Consider the following 13,358-nt stretch of genomic DNA (forward strand, 5'->3'; position numbering starts at 1 on the left):
AAAAAAAAAAGAAACTGCAGAAAATAACCAGTGCTTTAATAGTCATCGTTTGATTTCCTCCTTCCTCTCTGTTCTCCTATCATCTTCCTTCTGCACTAATGAGCCCCATGTTTAATTTACTTACGGCAGTTTATAGATGAAGCAATTGATTCTGAGGAAGGTCCAGTTGCTTGGACAAAGGGAGGGGATGGCATAAACAATTACACTTTTCAAAATTTTTTGCAGTGCAGTTCCTAATATTCTTCTATTGTATTTAAGGAAGACCAACGGCAATGGAATTTAAATGCAGATTTGACCAACATTTAAGTCAGGTGCATAAAAAGGCTTGCTAAAGGGATGAATGAAGCAGGGCACTGGTGGCGCACACCTATAATCCTCGCTACTCAGGAGGCTGAGATCTGAGGATAGCAGTTCAAAGCTAGTGCAGGCAAAAAAACCTGAGACAATCCTATTTCCAATAACCCACCAAAAAGCCAGAAGTGGAGATGTGGTTGTGGCTCCACTGGTAGACCATCAGCTTTGAGTGAAAAAGCCAAGTGAGAGCACTGAATTCAAACCCCAGTATTGTGCGCACACACACACACACACACACACACACACACATACACACACACAGGATGAATAAATTATGTCCTGTAACTCTCACTAATTTCTCAGGAGATAATTGTTTTTGAGTGGTTACTTGGAGATAAGAGTGTCACAGGCACTTTTTTGCCCAGGCTGGCTTAAAACCATGATCCTAGAAGGAGGTAATAATGCTTGATAAGAAATGTACTCATTACCTTACTCATGTAACTGTAACCCCTCTGTACAGTATCTTTACAATAAAAACCCATACAAACAAACAAACAAACAAAACCTGTGATCCTCAGATCTCAGCATCCTGAGTAGCCATGATTACAGGTGTGAGCCACTGGTGCCCAGCTAACTCTTCATTTCTCTAAGTGCAAGATACCTTGATTAAAAAAAAAACAAACCAACCACCATCGTTCCCATTTGTTTTCTGTTAGAAAATAGCCTTTATATATCAAAATACTAAACTTAGGGAATGTGTCTTACCAGTGGGTCCATCTCCCTTGAACTCTTATTTCGATAAGTTGGTTCACTACCACGACTTAACTAGATTTTCTCTATTTTCACTCTAGTGTCCATTGAAATTAGAAAGTTCCTTCTGCCTCTGAAAGTGCTACAACTTTGTTGGGAATGGATTGGGCCTGGAGTGAAGTCCCATGGCTACCCTGAGAACATGAGGCAGGATATTGTTCCCCTTAGAGTAGCTGGATTTTGAGAACCTGGAGGGCAGACATTGAACTTTATAGGTCTTAGTCTCAGATTTGTTCCTATACATGGCAAATAAGCAATAGACAGGTGTTGCCTAAAAAACTCCACTTGGCTTATTGTATGGATTTCAGATCTGTTTCTGACACTTCAGACAGGAGAAAAGAACAAGGGTGATTTTTGGAGGGGCTCCTTCTGGATGGGAAGGAAGACAAAGCAGTCATTAAAGCGGAAAGCAAAGGTTTTTTCCTATTGTAATCATAATAACGGAATTCAAATGATGCTACAAAAAAGGGAGATAAGACCAAACAGAAGACATGCCATTCTAATTAGAGCTTTCAGGCCAGGCCACACCCCAAAGTTGTCACCCTACCAGCCTCTTGCCATCAGACCAGGCTTAGATTTATGACAGCTGAGCTCCATAAGATGTGATTGCACCTGTTTACATCGGGGGCTTCTTTCCCTTAATTTACGAGTTTGTCTGTGTAGTAAATCACGAAAGCTTTCTGCACACTTTTCAATGAGAACATTTGACTTCCTTCCAAACAGAAGCACATAATGAGTAGACACATTCTTCTCTCTCCCAAACCCCAGCTCCCAGCTGAGCCACTTAAATCTTCTTTTCTGTGCTCTCTTTCTGACTCCTCTTTTTTCTTCATCTTTTTTTTTTGGTTTCTAAAGTCATCCACCCAAGTTTAATTGCTCAGTACCTTGCTAAGTGTGTGAATTCTCTTGGGGACACTTATGGGCTTCTTAATGCAGGGCTGAATCTGGATGAGTTTCAAGTGAGTGGATAATGCAGCTTGGCAGGGAATAAGGGAAGCCGTTTGTTCTTTGGAGATGCCAGAATGGTATCACCATCAGATCAGCAAATTTGAATAGTCTGGAATGCTTGGGAATACGCAATGTCTTGTTGATGATGTGGCTAGTATTGCAGAATAAGTGCTCATTACTAAAGCGTTTTATATTTCTAAAGAACTGAAAAATATCACTCTGTGGGGGGCATTGATTAGAAAAAGAAAAGCTGAAGAGTTATAGAAGCTGCAATAGAAATATAGGCAGAGGAGAATATGAGGTAATGATTGTCATCATCTTATTTACGGTTGCTCATGTTCCTCTATGGTCAGTGCCATCCCTGCCATGGTTATATGTGTTCAGGATCCCAGGCACCGTATCAACTACTTTACACACACTCCCTCACTTTGGTTGTTTTGTTTTCATGGTGCTAGTGCATGAATGAACCCAGGACCTTCCCATGTGAGGTAAACATCTATCATTAAACTCTATCTCAAATCCCCTTACCTCAAATTTATGTAAATCAAATGCACACCAAGTTGACATTGATCAAGATGCATTGTACCCATAAAGTGGCCCTTTATACAAATACTTAGTTAATATATATCCTTATCCTTGTCATTATTATTTTAAAAAGCCCACAAAACTTTATGAAGTAGGTACTATAGTTCTTCTTATTCTATCTTTGAGGAAACAGATGTTTAATGAGATAAGAAATTTGTCTTATATATCTGAGACAAGCAGAAAAGGTCAGATAAGATGATGTTAAGCGAAATGAACCCCAAGAGAAGGCCACAAGTGTTTTTTTTTCTTTCTTGCTATTGTTTCTAATGTATTATAAGGTACCATGTGATTTTTTTGTTGCTATATATATCCTTCCCCCATGTTATAACCCCTGTTTTCACTGTATTTGATATTGGTATAATTTGGGGAGTGGAAGGGAAAAAACAAATTGTTTAAATAGGGATACAGGTTGACTGCAACAATGAGATGTCCAAGACACTTTGTCAAAAAGTGAACTTTACAATTTAGGCAGGGGGGTGGACTGGGAGGGAAGGGATGGTAGGGGAAAAACAAAGGAGGAGGCAACAATGCTTGATAAGAAATGTACTCATTACCTTGCTAATGTGATTGTAACCCCTCTGTACAGTATTTTCACAATTAAAAAACTTATTTAAAAAAAAAGAAATTTGCCTTAGGATCTCCAGGCATGATATACTGTAGCTGAGAACTTAAGCTGTCTGCTCAAGGCTCTTATTCTTAGATGATATGTTTATATATATATATATATATATAAGTAAATATATATATATAGTTACCATAAATATAAATGTGGACTCAATGTTAAAAATTATTTTGATTAGACAGGATCACTTTCTTTAACATTATAGGCATATGTTTGTGTACTTGTACATTGTGCTGGTGACAGAGTACATTATAGAAATAGGCAAACTTGTCAAGCATCTGTGGGTCATACACGGCTGAGATTTGAGGGTTATGGTTCCAAGCTAGCCCAGGCAGAAAAGTCCCTGATATTCTTATCAGTAAATGCACACACACACACACACACAACACAAACTTGAAGTAGCACTATGGCTCAAGTGGTAGAGCACTAGCCTTAAGCATAAAAGTTTGGCGACAGTGCCCAGGCCCTGAGTTCAAGCCCCACTTCCAGTACCAAAAAAGACTTAAAAAAAACAAGAAAGGAAAGAAAGAAAGAAGGAAAGGAAGAAAAATAAATGGACAATACTATTAACCTAAGCTTGGAAAGGCAGGCTCCATCAGTAAGAGTTTAGAATGCCTGTCTTTTCTATCCTGGTAATAAGTTCTGAAGTAATATCTTTGAGCCAGGTCATGTTAGAATGGGAGAATGTCAGTGAACTGAATGCATTTTGATTCAAGGAAAATGGTTCTGGCATTCATCCTCAATTTTTTTTTTTGTTGGTCGTGGGGCCTACACTCTGGGCCTGGGTGCTGTTCCTGAGCTCTTCAGCTCAAGGCTAGCACTTTACCACTTGATCCACCTTCCCTGCCTTGTCCTCAATTGTAACATGCTTAGACTTTGGCCATGTAGTAAGAGATCATGCTTCTCTCTGTGTGGAAGCCAGAAACAAGACTTAGAAGAGGGTTAAGCTAGGGGTCTATGTACACTGCTAGCCAAACTCAAGTTGAAGTAATGGTGGTTCTCAGAGCATCTTGGCTTTTAATTATACTAACTATATTATTATCCGAATTAATAGATGCATCTTCTATACTATGTCATTGACTTTTCATTTGCTTTTTATATCTTTATTGCACCAAGAAAATTTATTCTAGAAAGTGCCAATTTGTGTCATGTAATGCTGAGAAAGAAGAAAAAGTTTATTCCCATAAAGAAGATGAAGCTGGGCTGGGAAGGTGGCTCAGTGGTAGAGCGCTTGCCTTGCATGTTCAATGCCCTGGGTTCGATTCCTCAGCACCACATAAGAAAAGAGCTGGAAGTGGCACTGTGGCTCAAGTGGTAGAGTGCTAGCCTTGAGCCGAAGAGTTGAGGGACAGCACCCAGGCCCAGAATTCAGGCCCCATGACTGGACCCCCCCCCCCAAAAAAGAAGATGAAGCTGCCTTCTAGATTATTGATATATATATGTCCATTTTATTTTTCTTACAGTTCAAGAGAAAGAACAGAAGTAAGTGAGCCATAATAGTAAGGGACTAACCTAGATGGTAGTCATCAAGCTATTCCCCAATATTATAATTCTCTTCTTTTTTATGTATTTTTTATTGTAAAGATACTGTACAGAAGGTTACAGTTACATGAGTAAGGTAATGAGTACATTTCCTATCGAGCATTGTTACCTCCTCCTTTGCTTTTCCCCTACCATCCCTTCCCTCTCTACCTCCCCAATACCTCCCTTCTTCCCCCAAGTTCCAATTCTCTTTTAAGCACAAAGTAGGATCAAATTTCCCCTCTCTTGTTGTGATAGAAGTCTGTGTGTCTTATATTAATCAATGAAACATTGGTAGAAGTGATGTGTCTCCTCCCACCTTTAAAGAACCAATGAGTGATTTGAATTCTTTCCTCTGCCTGCCACAGTGAGTAATAAGGGTCTGTCAACTTTTATCCTGAGTATGAAAAATCTGGACAAGAGCCCCCAGATTATCTCTGAAATTTCCCTTCCTTTTAGGTTAACTTTATTTTTATTCCCAAATACCATTCTAGTCCCCAGAAATTCAATGCTACCCTAGTTGGAGCCTGCATATCAGCTCATTGACAGTACATGTACACCATATAAAGGTAGAGATATTATTTTTATATGACTTTATTAAAATATAATTTATTTTATACTATTTTTAACTTGTGTATCAATAAAAATAAAGATATACACTATCTCAGGATTGAAAAATAATATGGGTAAAACTAAAAAATCAGAAACTGAACTGATACACTATTAGACTAGTGCATGAAAATCCTCGAACTTATTTTTGTTTAAATTATTTTAAAATATTCAAAAAACCCAGCGAATCTTTCTTTCCCCCAGACATAGCCCAGTAATTCCTCTGTGTGGTACTTTTTAAGATTGTTCTTTGGGAAATTGACCGGAACCCTCTGCGAGCTGCCACTTTCAAGAAATTTAACTCAGAATGGAGAAAGACATAGGCTGTGAAACTCTGGGAATCTGGAGTGCTCAGTGCTGTCCGTGGCTCAGCTGGCATGTAGCTGTGAGCCAGGGCGCGTTATCTTTCTTCAAGGAATGGCATTCTTGTAAAGCGTTCTCATGCTGACAGTTGATGGTTTTAAGTTCAGTTAAAAGGAATGGTGAGCAGAATACAAGGTAAATCAATGGGAAAGGGACAGAAAATAGAAGGAAAAGACTGAGTGGAGGTGAGGGAAAAAGAGCGATGAAAATGAGAGAAAGGCAAAGGGAAAAATTAACATTTATAAAGAACCTCCTATGTGCCAGTGATTATGAGTTTATGATTATGTGCTTATGAGAAGCACTTTTTATGTATTTGTGCTCTCTAATTCAATTTCCATCCCAATCTCATGAGACTGTGATTATTTCCTTTATTTTACAGAAGAGGAAAATGAGCTTAGAGTACAATTAGTCACTCACAGTCAGGTTTCTGGGGAGAGGCTGAGTTGAGCTAGAGTTCCAAGCAAGGTCTGTGCACCTGCAATCCTTTGTACCAGGCAGTGCTGTGTAGCAGAGAGAGGCTTTATGGGAATGTTACATGAGGATCACTCCCAGTAGGACATTTGAGTGGTGAAGATTGGGAATTGTCCTTTGGCAAGTTTGTTGGTCTTTGCCATTCTATATCTGCTCATTAAATTTTTTCTTTTTTGCCAGTCATGGGGCCAGAACTGTGGGTTTGGGTGCTGCCCCTCAGATCTTCAGCTCAAGGCTAGCGCTCTGCCACTTGAGCCACAGCACCACTTCTGGCTTCTGCTTATGTGGTGCTGAAAAATCGAACCCAGGGCCTCATGCATGCAAGGCAAGCACTCTACCATTGAACCACCTTCCTAGCCCTAATTTTTTTTTGTTGTCTTTCAAAGGTGATGTACAGAGGGGTTACAATTACATAAGTCAGATAAAGAGTACATTTCTTTTAGTCTTTTCTCTTTTGGTGCTGGGGATTGAACCCAGGACATTGTACTTGCTAAGCAAGTGCTTTGCCACTGAGCTACATCCCAGCCCAAGAGTACATTTCTTTTTGAACAATGTCATCCCTTTTCTTGCTCTCTGCTCAAATTTTTAAAACTTAAAAAGATGTCAGTAGTGGTATTTTAGACAGAAATTGTCCTTTGGGCATGATACATTGATTCCAAAACAACAGAAACTGGGAATTGGTTAACTTTGGCTCTGGGTTGATTGGAGGTGGACTTTTGAAGCTCTCAAAGGTGAAAGTGACAGAATGTAGATATATGTTGGTCCTGAATTTAAATACCAGGCTTGGAAAGTACAGGAGAATAAAAAAATCAAGAGGGAGAGAGAACAGGAGAGGGAGAGATAATGATGAGGCAGTGGGCAGGTTTTGTTGCTCAGTAAAGATTACCCCGCCAGAACACTGATTCTTAGTTTCTGAGTTTGGCTTAAAATCAAAAGTTGAATCAGGCATCTGCTTAATGAGTAAGAAAATATTGATTAAAAGCACCAGACTCCCTTGGCTCTCCAGCTTGGAATCTCACTGCTTTGATAGCACAAATCAATATCCTCTTGTGAAGGTTTAAGCTCTGATTTGTGAAGTAGGAACTGCACCAGGGTCCAATAAGAACTGCCATCCAGCAGAGAAACTGCAGTGGGCACTGGCTCGAGGCAAGCACATTTACCATTTGGGCAGCTTTTATTCAGGGTGGGAAGCCCTAGGCCAAGGCTCTCAGTAGCTTCATAAATGACCTCCTGCTGCAGACTGACTAGGAAGGGATTAGGCTCCACATGTGAGTTTTCTTTACTTTATCTATGGGTGTGGATAGATCCTCATATAACACGAGCACCATGAATTTCAAGTACAGGTTGGACCCTGAGTACGTTTGCTATATTTGTTGTGTGTCCACTGGCATCACTTAGCCTTACCTTGATTTTTCCATTCAGTGGAGAGGTCCTAAAATGGAACAGACCTGTTCTAGGGGTAGATGTGCACATCTCTTTTGATCTTGCTCACAAGAATTGAAGGTAAATTAATTTCTCGGGCAGGGACATGAGCACACATTTTGGAGTAAAAACGACCTATGAATATGAGGAAATCATTTAACCTATTGAACTGTTTGTCTTGACTGTGAAGTTTCCCTAACAGTGGATTCTAGCTCCTATAAACATTGTAGATGTTTAGTGGAGTGCCTCATAAGGACTCCATAAATTGAACACTACTATAATTCCAATAATTATCCTATATTACCAATGAACTTATTTACAGATATGAATGTCCCAGAGCTTGTTGAGGTCTGGATAAATGGGAAAATAAGGATTATTCTATTCAAGGCCGCTATTTTCCATATCTGAATTTTCTTTTTTTTTTTTTTTTTGTCGGTCGTGGGGCTTGAACTCTGGGCTTGGGCACTGCCCTCAGCTCTTCAGCTCAAGGCGAGCGCTCTACCACTTGAGCTACAGCGCCACTTCCGGTTTTCTGGTGGTTTATTGGAGATAGGAGTCTCACGGTCTCTCCTGCCCGGGCTGGCTTTGAACCTCGATCCTCAGATCTCAGCCTCCTGAGTAGCTAGGATTACAGGCGTGAGCCACAGCACCTGGCCCATATCTGAATTTTCGATCCAAGTCTTTTGAATTATCTTGAGGAGGTCCTCTTTGTCTACTGTCACCAGAAATGTAAAACAGTCATAGAATGCTAGCTTTTCATTGGTGTTGTGATTTTGAGGTCAAATGCTTGTGGTGCTAACTCTTTGGTAATTATTTATGCAGAGGTTATAAAAATTAATAAAAGATTACTCCATATGAGAGAGTTTGCTCCAAAACATGGAAACAACAGGTCTTTTTTTGGTTGTTGACCTCATTTATTTCATTTTTCTTACCAAGATCAGCAGAATTCTGTCCTTATGTCAGGACTTAATCTGCCTCTGGTGATTGCCTTTAGAGATCATGGGTACCCTCTTCCCATCCAGCCATTGTAGGAAACCAAGATGGTGGCTCCATAGTCATTACAAGTCTTTCCTAATCCTAAACCCACAAAACCAGAATGATAGGCTGTGAGTATCTCTTACTTAAGTTGATTCAAGTCATCAAACTCTCTCTCTCTGTGTGTGTGTGTGTGTGTATGTACTGATGCTGGGACTTGAATTCAGGGCATGGACACTGTTCCTGAGCATTTTTTCTCCTCAAGGCTAGCACTCTACCACTTGAGCTAGAGCGACACTAATGTTTCTTTTTTGATAATTAATTGGAGATAAGAGTCTCATGACTGGCCTGGCTGGCTTTGAACTGCACAAGCCACCAGCACATGGTTCTAGATTCATTTGTTAAGCAAAATCCTGTTTTGGAAAGAATGCAAATCCTTCTATATTGAAACTTCATCTTGGCCTTCCTTGTCCAAATTTTCTAGAACCTCTACATACCAACATAGCCTTTTGAAGAACTTATAAATGGCTAGGGATTGGTGGCTTGTCATATTCCAGATCTGTGAGTACATTAATGATCTACTAAGTCCTACATCATTATTGCCCTACAATAATCTGAAGACAGATGCTGGATATGGGCCACACATTTGAGCAGATCAATTATAACACTGCATTAATCAGGATTCTCTAAAGAAAGAGGCCAACAGGATACATGGAAATGTGTAATATTTATTACAAAGACTGGCTCATGTGATTAGAGGCTTAAAAGTCCTCAGTTGTCTTCAAGTTGTAGACACAAGTGATGATGGAGTTCAATGACATGGTTGAGTCTGATGTCCCGATTCGAGTATATAGGCAAGAAGCAAAAAGAGTTGAATTTTTCCTTCCTCTGACTTTTGTTCAATTCATACTCTCAAAAGATTGGACAAGGCAGGCTAACTTAGTCTGCTAACTTAGTTTTGAAACACCCCACAGGTGTTGCATTCAGAAAGAATTTCTAATTGGGCACCCCTGGTCCTAGACAACTGCCATATAGAGTTAGACATCACAAATATCTTAGTGTCCTGCTGAAAAGTGTCTTTGTAAATTCTTTCGTCTCTAAATATGTTATTACTGACAGCTTGTTATATGGTTTCACCCAAATATAAGGAGAACTAGAAAGTCTTTTCCACTCACAAGTATATCCAGGAAGGTGAACACAGGCATGAAGAGCATGTAGGTGTCACCGTTTGGAAGAAGTCTATACTTCAATAGCAGAAACAAATCTTTAAACTGTCTGACAATACAAGGTCTAATCAAATGCCACAAAGCTAATTAGTAAAAGGCCAAGGAGCTTTAGCTACTGGAAAAAAAAAAAACCAATTTCTCAGTGAACAACACCAAAACAAAATAAATAAAACACAGATCTCAGTCAAATCGGATTCTTGCTTTAGTTAATATTTAATGCAATGAGAAATTGCCAGTGTGAATTTAAGCTGCACTCAGAGGCTGAGAACAGTGTATACCCAGAGATGAGTCACCCACAAGTTCTAGAGATAAGGAAATGCTTGCTTATGCAGAAGTCACTAGAACAGGAAGAACAGGAGGGCAGATGACCTCACTGAATGAATCATTGGATGTAACTTGAGACTCTTTCCTCAAAGATAGTATTTCTCTTCCAATTCCATTGCAAAAATAATCATCACCAAAAAAATGGTACAGAATCTTGTTCATCTTCACAATATTCCCCATAGCTGGGGATTATTATCCTCACTTTACAGATGAAGAACCAAGATATGGAGCAGTTAAGTGAGTCTCCATAATCATACATAATATACTAAGTGTTAAGATGACACAGAGACCTGAGGGTGCCAGTCTCCATAGTCAATACTAAGATCAATACTGATTAGAAACCACCAAAGTCTTAGATCTTATTAGAATTCTGGTGAAAGAGTCACAGAATAATACAATGCTTTAGGTTTGCTTCATGTTAATCCCAAGTAGTGGAGACAATATGGTGGATAAATGGACAAATGAGTGTGGCCATGTGTCCTTGTTAGTGAAGTACATGGGCTCATGAGGTTCTCTTTAGTTTTGTATTGGTTTTAAATTGTACCTTCTGTAAGAAAGACAAGTGAAGAGATACATTGCTTTATGTTTTAAGAGTTGAGCATTTACAGGTATTTCTTTTTTTTCTTTTCTATTACAGGTATTTCTGTATGACCTTTTCAGCACCTCAGGTCTTTAGTCTAGTGATTCTAGCTAATAGCTTGCAATCAAATGAGAATAGGTTGGTGAAATGGTGAGTGAGTGCCAGTCACCCTTCTTCTATTTTCTCTTAAAGATGTTGACCACACTTACCTTTTTCAAATATTATGGCAATTCTTCCGGTTTCTATATATGCAGATCGTCACACAGCCTCTGCCCTTTCTTCTTGAAATCCTCAGCAGGCTTTCCTGTTCTTCACAGTTTGGCAATAGAGCTTCTAAGGAACATACAAAACACCCTGAAAGATTGGAAACAGATAGTAGGGGGGCATTGAATGAGATGGATTTAAAGAGCCAAGGCTGACGCTGGCTGTTATTTAGAGACGAGACACAATGTGAAAGTGGGAATTGAAAAAGGAGGAAGCAGAAACATCAGTTAAGCTCTTTAAGGGAAAAAAGAGCCCAAAGTACATCGTAAAGGATAAAATGTGGGCGTTTATATCTTCATTAAGGAGTTTATTAATTAGAGTTGAGTTGTTAACTAGTTTATAGTTCTTTGGGACTGGGACAAACCTCTGAGAGGAGCCCAGGCAGAGAGCAGCCTGCCTGGATAATTGCCAGGGCCTGCCATTGAGGGTTTGCTCTAACTTGGCAGACAAGTTAATATCCAGCAGGTAGGCGAAAAGGTCTGGGATGCTTTATGCATAAGCAAGGACAAATTCCCAGGCTCCTGGCCAGTTTTCCAAAGAGGGCTCCTCCTTTCTTCTATTGGGAGTAATACAAAACCAGAGCAGTCTTACCTAGCAATGGCCTAGGACCTCCCAGATTGCACACAGATTTGAGGGGCGCAAGGCTTCTGTATCACTCAGCCAAAGTGATACAGGTAGGCACCATGCCACTATGGTCGATCATAGCAAAGAGTGTCTGTCTTTCTTGGTGACAGATGGTGGTGGTGACAGTGGACTGACTGTTCCATTCCACTCCTTTTTGTTTCTCATTCTTAAGTATGTCTCCCTTTTCTGATCCTATACTTAGCCATTAGGGTTGATGATTCTGTTCATTTTCATTGGCTCCTGAATCTTCAGTTTTGCCTTATGAAAGAGAAGGAACAGGCCAAGGTGGACCAGGCTGAAAATACCCAAATGCCTGCATGGAAAATGCTGGGCAAAAACCTCCATAATACATGTGAGAACCCGTGTGAAGATAGAGATGGGTGTCATGTCTAAACACGATCAAATTACAGTTTCTCAACCATCCTTGTCCTGGGCAAATACAACACATTGGAGAATGGATTTATCCTGTGGGTCTACACTTTGAAACGGCAGGTGCAGCAGACTGCCATTCTTAGAACCTCACTCTCTGTTGGTAGAGACATTGCTTGGACCTGAACAGTCCTCAGATGGACACATGCATGTTTGTGTTCACATGTGTGTGTGTGTTGTTGTTGTTGTTGTTGGTGTGTGTGTGTGTGTGTGTGTGTGTGTGGTACCTTTTAGATTCTAGGAGGTCATTAAGCACACTAATCCACAATAAAACATCAGTTGCTGAAAGTTGTACTTGGTCTAGGAGCTGTTTCTATGGCTCATTAAAAGATTAAAGCTTAACCCAAAGAAATCCTCTCTTGGGGTATATACATACATACATACACACAATACATATATAATATATATATATATATATGTGTGTATATTATATGTATGTGTATCTATGCTCATATATATCTACACACATATAAATAACACCACACACATATATATATCTAACTATATATGTAACTGTAATTATATATCCACAAGAGTACTGAGTATATTTTGGGAACTTTGTAGAAGTCATATGGTAAATTCTTTTGGTAGTTTTATGCAACTTCCATTTTACTTTCCTGTACAAAAAGGTTAAGAGATTAAGAACTACATTTCCAATATTGCTTTACAACCTGGGCTGTGGGTAAGAAATTGATTTTTTCACATTAGATGTACTTGTTCTAAGATATCAAAGATTAAAAAAATAAAAAAGATATAAAAGAGAGAGGAGGACCTCATTTTCCTGCCTCTTTCCTCTCCGCTGCAAGTGCAGCTGTATTGGCCTCTCCTCATGTCCACCTTTTTGAGGCTCAAGATGCAGGTATGGCCGCTTCCTGATGCTTGGGGTCTAGTCACATAACTGTACTTTCACATTTCTACTTTGAGCGAGAGGCTTAGAGTTGGGTCCGTTTGCTAGTGTCCCAGGAGTCACTCTTCCGGCCCATCTTAGAAGATGTTCCTTGTGAAGTCCTTCCATCAATTTTTTAAGCTCTGAAATTTCTAGCATTATATATCTACCTGCTCAAAACACCTACACAGGTTTCTATTTTGGTTGTTGAACCTGGCTTTTATAGATTGATAAGATACTTGCTCCTGAAGCTTGTCCTCTTTCTAACTTCCAAATCTAAATTTGGCATGAAAATAAAGATGAGAACTAAGACATTAAAAAGATGATGCTGGGGCATAAAGGTGGCTTTTGAAGACAAGGCCAGGCCAGAGTGGGTGCTAAGAGCCTCACATGTAGTTCTGATCT

This window comes from Dipodomys ordii, unplaced genomic scaffold, assembly GCF_000151885.1.
Source record: "Dipodomys ordii isolate 6190 unplaced genomic scaffold, Dord_2.0 Scaffold34, whole genome shotgun sequence".
Classification (NCBI taxonomy): Eukaryota; Metazoa; Chordata; class Mammalia; order Rodentia; family Heteromyidae; genus Dipodomys; species Dipodomys ordii.